The 14,561-nt window shown below is 41.9% G+C and overlaps 1 long non-coding RNA gene across 1 annotated transcript; it reads right to left on the bottom strand.

Annotated features, from left to right (window-relative positions):
• Nucleotides 1-978: 978 nt before the first annotated feature.
• Nucleotides 979-10,248, bottom strand: LOC131910755 (uncharacterized). Its single transcript, XR_009379212.1, has 2 exons — nucleotides 10,155-10,248; nucleotides 979-1,410 (listed from the first exon to the last, which is right to left on the bottom strand). It is a non-coding gene; the product is annotated as an uncharacterized LOC131910755 (long non-coding RNA).
• Nucleotides 10,249-14,561: the final 4,313 nt, after the last annotated feature.

Genomic DNA, 14,561 nt, shown 5'->3' with positions numbered 1-14,561 from the left:
ACCGTTGCTCACATGGGGTTGGGGGGGAGCAAGGCTCTGTAACCATTGCTCACACAGGGTTGCAGGGGAGCAAGGCTCTGTAACCATTGCTCACATGGGGTTGGGAGGACCAAGATTCTGTAACCCTTGCTCCCACAGGGGGGTGGGAAGCAAGGCTCTGTGACCCTTGCTCACACAGTATTGAGGGGAGCAAGGCTGTGTAACCCTTGCTCACATAGGGTTGAGGGGCAGCAGGCTCTGTGACCCTTGCTAAAGAAGAATTTAGCTGTTCTAATCAATACGTACATCGGTCTCAACATGTGTTCTTGTTTATGTGTCCAGCCTAATTGCTGATGGATGTTGAGTGATTAGGCCCTCCTTTCCATGCTATCTGGATATCCGTCAGCACGACATACTATTTACAACTTGGCATCGTGAATGACATCTTTCTCTGTTGTGATAACAAAAGGCCTATTAAATCTAATTCTAATCAAGATAAAGAAAATAAAAAGTCAATATTAAAGGAAAATACTATGTTATTCTTTAAAGATGTGTAATCCTTGGCTCTTCCGAAAGATCACACAGCTGCTATGCTCTACCAGCTGGGGTTCAAGGAGGAATTTCCCTGCAGTCTTGTTTTCAAGACTGTAGCTAGAGTTTTCCTGCCTGGCCCACAGTCAGGACAAATCTCTCTCACCTGCCAGTCCCACAGCCGCTCAGACACAATCAAGTAAACACAGAAACTTATATTGCTTACAAACTGGATGGCCGTACCAGGCTTCTTGCTAACTGTTCTTACAGTTTAAATTAATCCATTTCTATAAATCTATACCTTGCCACTTCCCAGCTTTATTCTCCTCCTTGTCCTGCCTATATTTCCTCCTGCCTGACTACTGGCCAATCAGTGTTTTATTTACCAATCAGAGCAACACATTTGCCATACAGAACATCCCACAGCACAAGACAGAGCACCAGACTAGCTGATTCAGCAGTAAGGTCTTGATTGTTCTCCATGGTATCTGTTTTATTGACCTTAATCTAAAGTCACAACAGTATTGGTATGGGTCACAGTGTCCTTAGGGGTCTCCCATCTTGCCACATCCCCCTGTCAACTTGGCCAAAGCCAACTAACTCTTCTTATGGTAAACAGACACTGTGCAGGCTTACTTTGAACACTCCGGTGTGATTTCATGGATTTGTCCCCCTGCTATCTTCCAGATCATTCCATAATTAGGAGGTAGACCAGCGTATCATGGAGGCAGAAGATATTAGTTACTTTTCTGTTGCTTCCATCAAGCACTGTGACCAAAGCAACTTAGAGACGTTTACTCTGACTTGTGGTTCTAGAAGGTTAAAGTCTGAAGAGCAGGGAGAGATGGCAGCAGGCAGGGCAGGCGGTGGGAGCAGGAAGCTGAAAGCTCTCCTCTTGAACTACAATCACAAAACAGAGAACAAACTCAAAGTAAGCAAGGCTTCTTATCTGAAAGTGTACCCCACTCCCATGTCTTAAGTCTACCAAGGTCTTAAACACCTACATCTCCCCAGACATCACCACCAAGAGGACTAAATGCCTAAGATTGTGGAAAATTTTTCTCATTCAAACCCATTACATAGGGAAATAAGAATTGGAGCCCAACCAGCTAGGAATATTCTGTAAATGAGCCCAACAGGACTGAATCCTTAAGAGTTACATCGAGGAACTCAAAGGGCTGTAATTTAAATTATCTTTACATACACCTGAGAAAATTTAAAACACAGGTAAAAGATGAATATAACCTCTTTTGTTATCACTAAATTGTGTCCAACTACCCAGAGGATGGGCCCTGGGCACACGGTATATACATAATATTCATTAAACAGACAAATGAGTAGATGGGTAAGTGGATGGATAGATGGTCAAATGGATAGAAATGCAGTCATTGCTGTGTAAAAGATTTCCTCATGCATTTATTAAGATATTCAAGTTGGATAGTAAGTACCCCTTCAAAATTTGGGCATAGCTTTTTACATGTCTCCATCTGTCTAGGCATGTCCAGAATTCTCCTGATCCTGCTTTCCTATGTAACAAAAGACCGAAAATATCTGATTTGTAACCTGCTGTTTACACTCAGCATATTTTCAGCTCAATAGCACTCGTGGCTTGGCTGTGTTTTCTCGTAAGTATTCGAAATTATGTTGGAGTATGTTGGAAGACTATACTGCTTTAGAACTACCGAACAATCAAAATGAAAACAAACGACATAGGGAATATAAACTCCATCTTGTTCATTTTTAGACACAACAGCCACACAAGCCCATGCTCACCAACTGTCTTTGAACTCCACTGAACAATTCTAAACTCTCAGATTTTGTGTTTATTTGGTCGCAAAGTGTCCACAATTAAACCATTTTAGAACCAACCTGTGGGGCACACTGAGATCCTACTGGCTATGTCCAATTTCCTCCTTGAGTTTGTTCAGAGTTAGGCAGATGTACAGTGGCAGAATATAAGGCACCGTATCACCTCCTTTATAGAACACTTAACATAAGCCTTTGCCCAAAAGGGTCAGTCTGGGTTTTAGAAATTCATTTCCAGGCATTTTCAAACAGGAAGGGAGTTATTTTAAACCATTGCATCTTTCACTCTACAGTGATGGGTTTTGTTTGTTTGTTTGTTTGTTTTTGTTTTGTTTTGTTTTGTTTTGTTTTGTTTTTTGGTTTTTCGAGACAGGGTTTCTCTGTGTAGCTTTGCGCCTTTCCTGGAACTCACTTGGTAGCCCAGGCTGGCCTCGAACTCACAGAGATCTGCCTGGCTCTGCCTCCCAAGTGCTGGGATTAAAGACGTGCGCCACCACCACCCGGCCAGTGATGGGTTTTAAAAGTCGAGGAACTAAAGAAAGCTGAAACTCTAAGTAAATGTCTTTTTTTTTTTTAAGTGAATATTTCTGCTTACACATGCCTCTGTCTCCCACTGGAGAGAAACCCCCTTTCTTGGCAGTGTGGACTAGTGAAGATGAATGCTGAGGCCATGCTGGGTTCAGGCAGAAGACTGAATGGCTCTTAGTGCATTGCTCTCTTTAGTGATCATGCTATTCTGGGATGCCAAAAAATAAGAGAGTAGAAGATTATGTCATATGTCCTTATGTTTTCTGTGTTTCCCTACACACACACACACACACACACACACACACACACACACACACACACACACCAGAAAAATGAAATAACTGAACACGTCATAAGGCTGAAATTCCACCCACAAACACAGAGAGGAAGTTACCGAGAGAAGAAGGGAAGCCACTTAAGAGTTACTGAACCACATCAGATTTTTCTTTATAAATTATCTCCCAATTTCCCATCTGAAAAAAGAAAATCCCAATTTCCTCCCAACAACTAGCCAACACAATTGCCGTGTGAAGAGGAATATTTCCTCTAAAGCATCAATAAACAAAGCAGTCCCTGAGGTGCTAGGCTCGCCGACCCTCCCTTAGCACTAAGCATGGAGGGAAGGCTTCAGAAGATGTCGAGTTGTCTCCTTGGGATCTCTCTCTTAACTCTTGTGTGGCTATTTGCATTTCCAGAAGTACCTTTCTCCCAAGTTCACCCCCATTCCCTAGTGCAGAGCCTGGTTCAAGCCCTGATATTCCTCTTCGTGTAGGGAAGGGGCTCTCGCCCCGGTGTTGAAGTCTTCCAGATTGCTCTAGCGACTCAGTTGCCAGAGTATGTTAGTTTTGGCCAGGCAGACATATGGAAAACTGTTATCATGTTCTTTGGCTCTTATACTTTGCATGTCAGACAAACCAGCAACGCAAAACTAAAACTCTTCCAGGCCAAGGAAGACACTGAATTCATTAAGCTTTTGGGAGACAGAGGAAAATTCCTCCTCTGCAAGCCTGGGTGTGCGTGTTCTACATTCAACACTGCTGTTCACTCAGGCAGATCATTCTGCTCTCTGAGCCTCTATGTCCCTCACTCACACTGAAGAATTCTTCTTAGATTGAGATTTGATGATCACTATTAAAACACAGTATTGTGAGTTAAGTCTGAAATGACTCCTGAAGACTAATACGTTGAAAGCCTGGTCTCCAGCTAGTGGCAATACTTAAAGGTGATTGATTTATAAAGATACTAACCTCATCAATTGATCAATTCATTGATAAATTCCTATTGAATGGCTGTCAGGAGGTGAAGCCTGGCTGAAGGAAATAGGTTGCTGGGAGGTATGCCTTGAAGGTAGATCCTGTCCCTGGCCACTTACTCTCCCCTCCCTGTCTTCTGTCTGCATGAAGTAAATCACTTTGCTTCACCATAGACATCTCGTCATGACATTCTGCCTCACCACATGTTAGTCCAGAGACACTAGAACCATCTGAAGCTATGAGCAAAAGAAATCTTTGGGCCAGCAAGAGGGCTCAGTGAGTAAGGGTGTTTGGTACCAAGCCTGATGACCTGAGTTCAATCCCTGGAGCCCATATAGAAGAAGGAGAGAAAAAAAATGCCTGCAAGTTGTCTTTTGACACTCACATGAATAGTTTAGCTCTCACACACACATAAATAAACAAAATTTCAATTTTTTTTCATTTTCATTTTTTGAGATTTTTCATTCATGAGTAATGTATGTATATCATTTCTATCCCTCTCCCAGCTCCAACTCTTTCCTTGTTTTCTCCCATACTCCCTCTCAAACGCATAACCTCTTCCTCTTTAATTAATTAATTATCGCTACATGCACTCACACACACACAAACACAAATACAGCTTGCTGAGTCCATTTAGTGTTGCTTATATGAATATTTATTTAGGGCTGACCATTTCCTTGGAATTGGATCACTTATCAGGGGGCTCATCCCTGGAGAAGACTGATTGTCCTTAGCTCAGCAGATGTTAATTGCTAGTGGCTTTTCATCTGGTGAAATCCTCCCCTACTAAGTTATCATCTCTGGTACCTTGTCCCAGGGTGAGAAGATGACTGAGCATATCAGATGAACATTTTCAACAACCTTCTGTATTTACATTAAGAGAAGTTTTATTGAAAAATTGTTTTCTGTTGTCTAAACCAGATTTGGAGTGTGGCATTAGCTAAAATAAAGAGTGCTCTCAATTAGTTACCTGTTAAACATCTCGTAATTACTCTATACACTTGTATGAACTAGGTGAGCTAAAGCATGCCTTCTGCCTACATCATCTTTTCCTCTCTGTGTCTCTCACCTACTTCTAGAATTGGGAATTGATCCTTCAAGCTACGAAAAAACAAAAGAGTATCTGATCATGATTAGTTTTACTTAAAAAGGAAAAGTATTGACCATTGTAACTTACATTGGTAGGTTAAAAATCACCTCTGTTACAGAAAATTTTAAAACAGTGTACGCATTTTGCTGATGATTTTATCACTTGTTATCAACCATAATTTAATAATTTTTCTTTCATACTTTTCAATAATAAGTTTTAGAGGAAAGTAGAATTCTTTTTTAACTTAGTCATGACAATACTATTTATAGAACGTAGTTTTCTCACTTGCTAATGTAGCCTTTATCTAAGTTGTTATAGATTTTGTATTCTCAATGGTTGCATACTGCTTAACTAATGTATACATCAAAATTCACAATCATCCCCTTGCAGATGAGCATTTTAAATAGCAAGTTGTTAAACAAAATTACCTTTCTGTGCAAAGGACATGAAACTTTCCTTAAGGTGAGATGTAGAGTGTGCGATAGTTAGAAGCCAGGCAGAAGCAAAGAGAGACAGCATCCAGGCTTCTCCCACCCAGAAGGCAACTCTTCAGGGTAGTTAAGAATAAGAGGCCCAGGGAAGCTGAGACTTGGCAGTCAAAGAAACTCAACATCCTGGCAAGCAAATCCAAACAAATGCTTGTTCCCAGAAGTCCCATTTATTCCATAGCCAGGCAGAATGTTCATTAAAGAAAACCAAATTTTCTACAATAGTAGAAAGTGTCTTTGAAAGAAGTGTTCAGTCAAAGACCCCACAATATGTTACAAATTCCAGCGCTCAATGGAAATGGAGCAAGGTTCATGAGCCATCCCTACAGCATGGAAACTGTAAAGGGAAGGAAATTGCCTTTTGGTGCCATCATATCAGTAAGAAAATGCTTGTAACTACTAGCCAGGGTCTACACAAAGTCTTTTTGCTGTGGAATAACCCTTCTGTACACTGTGTAAATTACGCTCTGATTGGTTTAATAAAGAAGCTGGCTGGCCAATAGCTGGACAGGATAAGGTTAGGTGGGAGAACCAGACTAAGGACACTGGAAAGAAGAAGGGTGGAGTCAGAGGAGTCATCAGCAAGACATGAAGAGGAAACAGAAGGTGCAAAATGAAAGAGAGGCAATGCCACATGGCAGAATGTAAAAAATGGGTTAATTTAAATTGTAAGACCTAGTTAGTAATAAGCCTGAGCTACTGGCTGAGCATTCATAATTAATATTGAATCTCCATGTTGGTTATTTGGGAACTGGTGGTGGGAAAGAAAAATCCACCTACATCTTTTATGTCATTTGCAGGGTTGTATACTTAACTTCCCTTCTTTTAAGTCAGACTAGAGTTGGGAGATGGACAGAGCGTTGATCCTTCTTTTACAGAGCCATCTTAGCTGAAGTCAACATCTAAATTTTTCCCAAACACCCTGAAGAAAAATGAAAGGCATGCCTTCATTTTACCCAGGGGAAAAAGTCCCAAGAGTAATTTAAAATATACATATGGTAATAAGGATCACTCTCAGTGACTTGCAGAAATACTAAATTAACATGTGACTTGAAATCTGAAGACAAAGGGTAGAGGTTTTGCAAGATTTTATAATTTAAAAATCATGAGCTGGGAATGTAATGTACAGAGAAAGTGCTTGCCCATGATGCACAAGGTCCCAGGTTTAATCCCCAGTACTGCATGAAACAGTCATGGTAGCACAGACCTGTAATGCCAGCACTCACATGGGAGGTAGAGGCAGGAGGCCCTGATATCAACACCATCCATGTTCCATAGTGACTCTCAGCCCAGCCTGTGCTACAGGAGAACCTGCTCCCACCCAAAAGCAAAACAGAGGAAATATAACTTGGACCCAAAAATAATTAAAAGGTAAAAAAATTATATTAACCCAAGATGTAAAATATTGGAATCTATAGGTCATTTTCTTTCTGTTTTCTTAATTATAATCAGAGTTTTAAAAACATTAAAAGGAAATTATTTTGATGATGGTGTATTCGGTGCCTTTCTTAGTAATCTTCCCTCTGAAGCACATTTTTTTTAAGACAAGAATTTCTCCCTCTAAAAATATTTGTTAGGAGTTCTGAAAGAGAGAGAGGCCCTGAGTCCGACAGCCCTTCAAAGCACTTTCCCTGCACTAACCCCAGATCTCTCCTTACTCGGCTCCTAAGAGGTAACCCAAACAAATTAAGAAATGAAATGCTGTTTTTTTCTTGTCTCTTCTTCCTTGGCTTGGAGAACTATTTTTAAATTAACACTTCCTGTCCTCTCCCACGAACCCTAGCAGCTCTGCAGACTGTTGCTGAAGACCTATAATGTCTCCCACATTCATCCAGCTGTGTTTCCAACAATAACTAGGTTCAGTGATTTCTTCGGGGCTTCGTCTTGTCATGCAACACCTGTTTGGTGGCATGAACTGCAGCAGTGTTTCATGAGCTGGTAGTTTCTCCTGCTTGTGTAAAGGAAGAACACAAAGCACAATGAGCCCTTCACACACACACACACACACACACACACACACACACACACAAGCATGCACACGCACGCGTATCAAAGAAATATGAAGAGGAAATTTTCTCTCATCATTTTTCAGAGAAAAATCTTTGCAAACATACCTAAACAAAGATTTTTTAAGCCAATCTAGTATTTCACATCACTACATGTCGGTTCAACTGATATACTGTTGATGGACATTTAAAATAAGAGATCTAAGTTTAAAGTTTCATAGCCAATGATACAAATGTCCAGATACTAACTTTGTAAAACAACAGATAGAATTGCATATTGTTTTCCAATTAATCAAAGAAACACTTGACCTAAGAGTAAACCACAACACTTGTGATCTGTACGCCCACCTTAGCTAACATAACCTACTAACCAGAAATAATTTTCTACCTTTTGATTAGTGGTTATTTTTGGGTTTGTTACATGGATTTAGAAATGTAACAAGTGCTTTATAGGGTACCTGGAAAAACGTGATTTTGCCCAAAGACTTTGAAACCCTTGAGAAAGTATGATGGGGGTTTATTGCCAATCAGATTGTGATATCTTGTCAGAGTCCTCTCAAACTTTGGTAGACATCAGGCTCACTTACAATTCATTGTCCTTCAAAGATGATTCAGACCTGGCAAGCTTCAGGATGCTGGCCAAGACAGCATACCCAGATCACCTGCATTTTGTCACAGAAAGTAACTTATAGATGTACCCTGCTTCCTCAGGTCTGGACTGGAATGTGGTCTGTCCTCAGTTTCCAGGCTGCTGGCCACCTTTGGTTTCTTTGTACACAACTCTTCCCTAACCTTTAAGAACTGGAACCCCTCTGGCTGCATGAGAGCAAGTTTAATAAGCTTCGGTCTCCTTAAAACAGAGGGACTTTTGTAGACTTCAGGGAACCACAGCTGACCTGAATGAAACACAAAGCCTGGGGAAGCTCCAGACTCTTCGGAACCCATGGATGACCTGATGATAGTTTCCTGTGTGCACACTGACAGCAATTTTCAATGGTGCTAAGCCATTTGCCATGTCAAGATTTGTTCAGGGTGAGGAGATGCTAACATGTATTGTGCCCTCTGCAGCACCTGAGTTGTCTAAAAAAGAGCCTAGAATATATGGACCTCAATAGCAAGTATTTGTTAAATTAATTAACAGTTTCTTGCCATGTAAAGTGTGTGATATTTACAAACTAAAATTAATAGTAATCACAAGACTCTTGGTAACAATATCAAAGGAGCCATCTTTGCCCATTGTTAATCTACCATAGTCAACTCCCATTTTGCAACATGGCAATCAATGAAATTTGCTTCAGATGGAGACTTAGCATTTCTTACCTGTACATACAATATTATACAATTCCAAACACTCAGTCCAAGTTTACGGATTTGAACTACTCAATGTCCTGTAACACAAGACGGCCCTGGGCTCCAGCTGAATGTGTTGTGCAGCACAGTCTCAATCATTGCTAATTTTCTGTTTTTAAAGCTACAAAGAGAGTCCTGAAGTAGCCACCTGATGAGTGTCGTTATTAAAGGATTACTGGGTTTTTCTTGGATGAATGCCTCCAATTTTCTGTTGGTCCATCAGTAGAGTTCTCCTCCTGCTTAGACTGGAAGCTGAGGCCCTTTCTAGCTAACCACATTTTCAATTACATGAATTAAAACTACAAGTTTTACTTGCTCAAGTCACAATAGACTCTGTTCAATACAAATGATCTCTGAATCTTATCTGTCAACTGAATCTCAGAAATTTAATTATAATCTGACACCCTAGGGAAGTCTGTTGGTTTACTGCATTTGTAGTGTGATTTTGAAAAATAACTTATTTCACTAACAACAAATTTATCATTTGTACTATTAAACCAAGAGCTTGTTTTATAAGGCTGGGTAGTGTTCATTCACATTTTGGAGGAAGAGACAGAGTCTTTTAAACAACAGAAAATCATCAGCCAGGTAAAACTGCCCAGGGAAACTCTTTCATTCAGTCAATATTCTCTGAAGGTTTTCCTAAGCCAAACATTAAGCAATGATGACATGGTAGTTGGGGTTCCTGTTGTCATAGAGCAGACATTGGGAGAAAGGGCAAGCACTGAGAAAACACCAGTGAAAGTGGAGGTAAGAATGTTAAAAGTGACATCTAAGAGGTCCCCTTGGGGATGTGGCATTGAGACTGAGGTCTGAGCCTTGAGTGACAATTCATCAAGAAAAGTGAGAAGAATCAGCCAGCTTTGTCCAGAAGTGACAAGATCATCTGAAAAGAATTGAGCAAAACGTACTAAAGCCAAGGCAAAGAAGAGGTGGTGGGCGAGTTCTGAGAGGCGGAGGCTTGGGCAGGTCTCAGAGTGGAAGCCCTGGCCACCATACAAAAGTTTTGACCCCTCATCTGCAGAATAGTGTTAAACTTCAACACTGAAGAGGATAAAGCCAGCACCACAGTAGTGTTTTCACGAGCACACAGATCAAGCAAACAGCTCCAGGCAGCACTTACGGGAGCCTCCTTTCTCAGGCCCAGGTTATTCTTCAGGAGGAGTTGGTGATTGCAGGGTTCCTATGTGACTCATGTTTTTGATTCCACGACTCTGAAGAATAAGAGCAGAGGAAGGAGAGGGGTGAGATGGAGGAGGCACCGCCATTCCAAAGGTGCAAGGTTGACCTCAACATTTAATGCATTCAGCAATCCTCTGATGGGGAACTATGATTGAAAGATCTGATTCCATCAGAGCTATTTCCAGAACAGCCGGGGCTGTTACATAGACGGGGGAAAACAAACTATAGACCATGGTTGTCAGAATCTGAAGGCCTCACTGTGGGTGGAGATTGTTTCTAAGATAGTTCACTCATCCAGTCCTGGTATTGACAGGAAACCTTAGCCATGTGGATTTTTCTCAGACAGTGTCACAGTCCTTACAAGAGGCCTGCTGACTTTCTCCTGACTGAATAATTTCACGAAAAAGAACAAGACCAAAGCCATGATGTTCATGATTCCTTCCCTCAGAAGTCACACCATCATTCCCATGACATCACATCAGTCTTCGTAAGTCAGCCAAACCAGTAGGGACGCAGCTGCACATGGGTGTGAATACCTGGGGGCAGTGATCACAGGTGGTCACCATTTCACAGCTGAGGCTCCTGGGACCCAAGGACACAAAGTAACTTTGCAGAGGTTCCCACAATGAGCTGTGGACCTGGAATTTAAACCCAACTTTCTCAAAACCCCATGCTCTAAGTGACTGTACACACTTCCTCTTCAAAAAGACAAAGATATTTATCCACACAGGGAACTGTTTAAAATAATATCAAGAATGCAAAATAAAAAACAAATCCTGGAGCCTACCAATAGACTTAATTTGGCACAAATTTCTGACTCCAACTTGCTTCATCTCCGGCCTAAATTGTCAGGTTTATAAACATAGGTGTACTTGTGCCAGAATTAATCAAATATTACATGGCACAGTAAAGGGGGCACAATCTGAGAAAGTTTAATTTAGTAAAATAAACTGACTTCAAAGCAACCCAGATGTTTTCCATGCTACCTTTTTAAAGGCTAGGCAGAGATTAAAACCATGATAATGAAACATTCCGTCCTCTCTAGGAGATGGAGGCGGGACTGCTTTCTTCTTCTTCTTTACAAGACATTAAAAACCAAAGGCTGGGTGACTAAATGCTGTCATAAATCGTCAATGCTGCCTTACTCCGTTCTGGGCAGTGCGGGCTGTACAAGCAGAGCTCAGTGTGAAGACTTGGGAACAAAGGAGAGGAGCATGCAAGAGTTCTCCCCACCTACATCCACATGGTAACACCACACATGGCCACGTTGTACTCAGTTAATAAGCCATCAACATTGGTGCTGGGCTAGGACCATGAGGGCAGGAGTCTTATTTATTCTGTAGTCTAGTCATAAAGCATGCTAATGGTTAAGCCATATGGAGAAAGTCCAGAGACAATAGCCTCAGTGTAGGGGGTAGTCTCCAGAGCCCCTGCTCCCTACACCAGGTCCTAACTTTATAACTCCATGGCTTCTGCAGACCCACCTACAAGTGGGGGAAGCCTTTTGAATTCTCTCTAAAGAGGATGTTAGAATTGCTTTCCCAAGTCTCAGATCCCTGCCCCTGGACTCCACAGGAACAATGCCCCATTGTTCAATGGAAATAACAATCTTAGAGCTTCAAGCAACTGGTTCTTTTCAACTCTGGCCATTCTGAAAGCTTCGTCCTGTGTTTCTCTCTCTCTAATGAAAGCAAATGAAAAGCAGGCATATCACGGCCGAGATCCACACAGTAAATTAAAGCCATTCCCCTCTCAATGGTTCCCAGCAGCTTTTCATATCTGCAGGCCACGCTGCAGACTTAATCATTTTCATTCACTTCAACTCCTGTTTCAAAGCATAGGGAATGGAATAAATTAGCCAGCTCAGCTTGCCCTTGCCCTCTATTTCATAAAAATTCTGGCATTATTTCTTTAGAGACTGTTTCGTGGGATAGACAGTATTTCTTAAAGAAAAAAAATGTTTTAGCAAATGGGTAAAAGATCTACAGCAGTGTTCAATAAGATTTCAAAGAACATAGAGAACAAAAAGAGGCAGGGTGCTCCAGCACAATACAGCACCTTGAGCCTTGCAGGGTCTTTGGTTAGGAGGAGGAGGAGGAGGAGGAGGAGGAGGAGGAGGAGGAGGAGGAGGAGGGGGAGGAGGAGGAGGAGGAGGAAGAAGAAGAAGAAGAAGAAGAAGAAGAAGAAGAAGAAGAAGAAGAAGAAGAAGAAGAAGAAGAAGAAGTTGTTGTTGTTTGTGGAAGTTTAATGTAACAGTCTCCTGAAGTACATCTACCAGTTAAAAAATGTGATGAGTAATATACATGAATATCATCATCTTTTTTCCCTTTCTACTCTCTGGTCCTACTCCATTTCATATACATACTCAGATGCAAGCTCTCAGAAATATGTCGTTTCAAAAGATGTATCTCTTGCATATATAGATAAAGCACACAAAAATGACCCTCCAAATCTATCGTAAGAGCCAAATGGAAGTTTTGTCTGGTTCTGTTTTTAACATTGCTCTCTGGATTGAGGGTATCGAATAGTAGTATAAACTAAAGATAAAAAAGGAAAAGAACAAGAAAGAAAGGCAGAGCCCCCAGTGACTGGGAAGAGAATGTATCAAGCAAGTTTCAGAGCTGAAAACTGGCCTTGGCCCCGTGTAAAGCCATGCAGGGTCCTGATTAGGAGTTTGCAAAAATCGTCCTCACAGCACGTTATTCAGATCCGGTCACCTGGTGGCTGCGCTTTGAAACCTTTGTGGCTTCACATGAGACTCCAAATAAGATCAAATTCCTCACTGGCCTCTGCACAGCCCTCCACGGTCAGGCTCTTTGTTCTTTAACAGCAAACCATTCCACACTCTCTCTGACCTGTATCCCAGTCCACAGACTATCCCCCTGGCGAACCCTCTGTGACCTCACACTGTCTCAAACCTTTTGCCCATTTTTCTGCTGCAAACAACCCCCCCTGCCCCGTTTTCCCTCCGTCTCTACTTCCCTCTCTCCCTCCCTTCCTCCCTTCCTCCCTCCCTCCCCACCCTTCTTATTACTGCCTCCATCCTGGCTTTTTTAGAGGGAGTTCTGTTGTCCTGTCTGGTAGTTCTAAATGATCTGTCATACCTCTACCCTGTCATGCCCATTCTTGGGGTTCTACATCACACCCCACATTCTTTTCTCTTGTAGCCTTTATTCAAGTTGGACACGTATATGTATTTCTTTTCTTTTTTCTGTTTTTGTATTTAATAGACCCATCATTCCAGGGCAATCCAAGCCCTCAGGGAGCATTACTGTTTGTCTGATTCACTGTTGTGAACACAACTCCTAGTTGGTGCCTGGTGCATATTACATGTGCCATAAAAACACATACAAAGGATGGTCAGTGACTCATACAGCATAATAAATGTTCTCATTAATTGAACTTAAACCTTTAAGGAACAGACACTAATAAGATTAAAAGTAATAACAACAATCTGGTGGAAATCTTAGCATGCCTTTAAAATTGACCGCTTGGATGCAACGTAAGCTTTTCCTGGCGAGCTGAGGTTGTATTAATGAGTGGTACACACTGCACCTTGTATAAGCTGGATGCTGTTCTTGGACACTACCCATCATTAGCTCATCAGTGATCATGCTCATGTGCCTGAGGTTGCTGTGCTTTTGAATTTTGTTTTTCTCTGGGTTTATCATTTCTGGGCTGTCCAATAGCCACTTTCTAGAGAAAGACCCTTAAGCAGCTCACTGTCTTCATCTGCGTAGCTGCTTTAATCTGTTTACGATCTGGAAGGGTAGACACTAATCATGGAACAATGTGGACAATACAGCAGTAGACAGACTGCTCCAATACCTGTCAGAACACTCGGCTGAGCAGAATGACATCTAGTTCAGCCTCTATCTTCACAGTAGTGACTGTTGCAGCTTCAGGAGCCAGCAAGGTGAGCATCCCTGAGAAGGTGACTGTGCTCCAGCCTCAGGAGCCAGCAAAGTGAGCATCCCTGAGAAAGTGACTGTGCTCCAGTCTCAGGAGCCAGCAAGGTGAGCATCCCTGAGAAGGTGACTGTGCTCCAGCCTCAGGAGCCAGCAAAGTGAGCATCCCTGAGAAAGTGACTGTGCTCCAGCCTCAGGAGCCAGCAAGGTGAGCATCCCTGAGAAGGTGACTGTGCTCCAGTCTCAGGAGCCAGCAAGGTGAGCATCCCTGAGAAGGTGACTGTGCTCCAGTCTCAGGAGCCAGCAAGGTGAGCATCCCTGAGAAAGTGAATTGTGCTTCCATGATGAAACAACTCCCATGGCAGAGTCCCATAACCATCTCAACTCTTTGTATTTCCAGGCTAAAAGTTACAAGACAGACGTAAGCTTAAATATATTGC

This window comes from Peromyscus eremicus, chromosome 5, assembly GCF_949786415.1.
Source record: "Peromyscus eremicus chromosome 5, PerEre_H2_v1, whole genome shotgun sequence".
Lineage (NCBI taxonomy): Eukaryota > Metazoa > Chordata > Mammalia > Rodentia > Cricetidae > Peromyscus > Peromyscus eremicus.
Note: the sequence above shows the minus strand (reverse complement) of the source record. Positions and strands in the feature narration are given on the sequence as shown.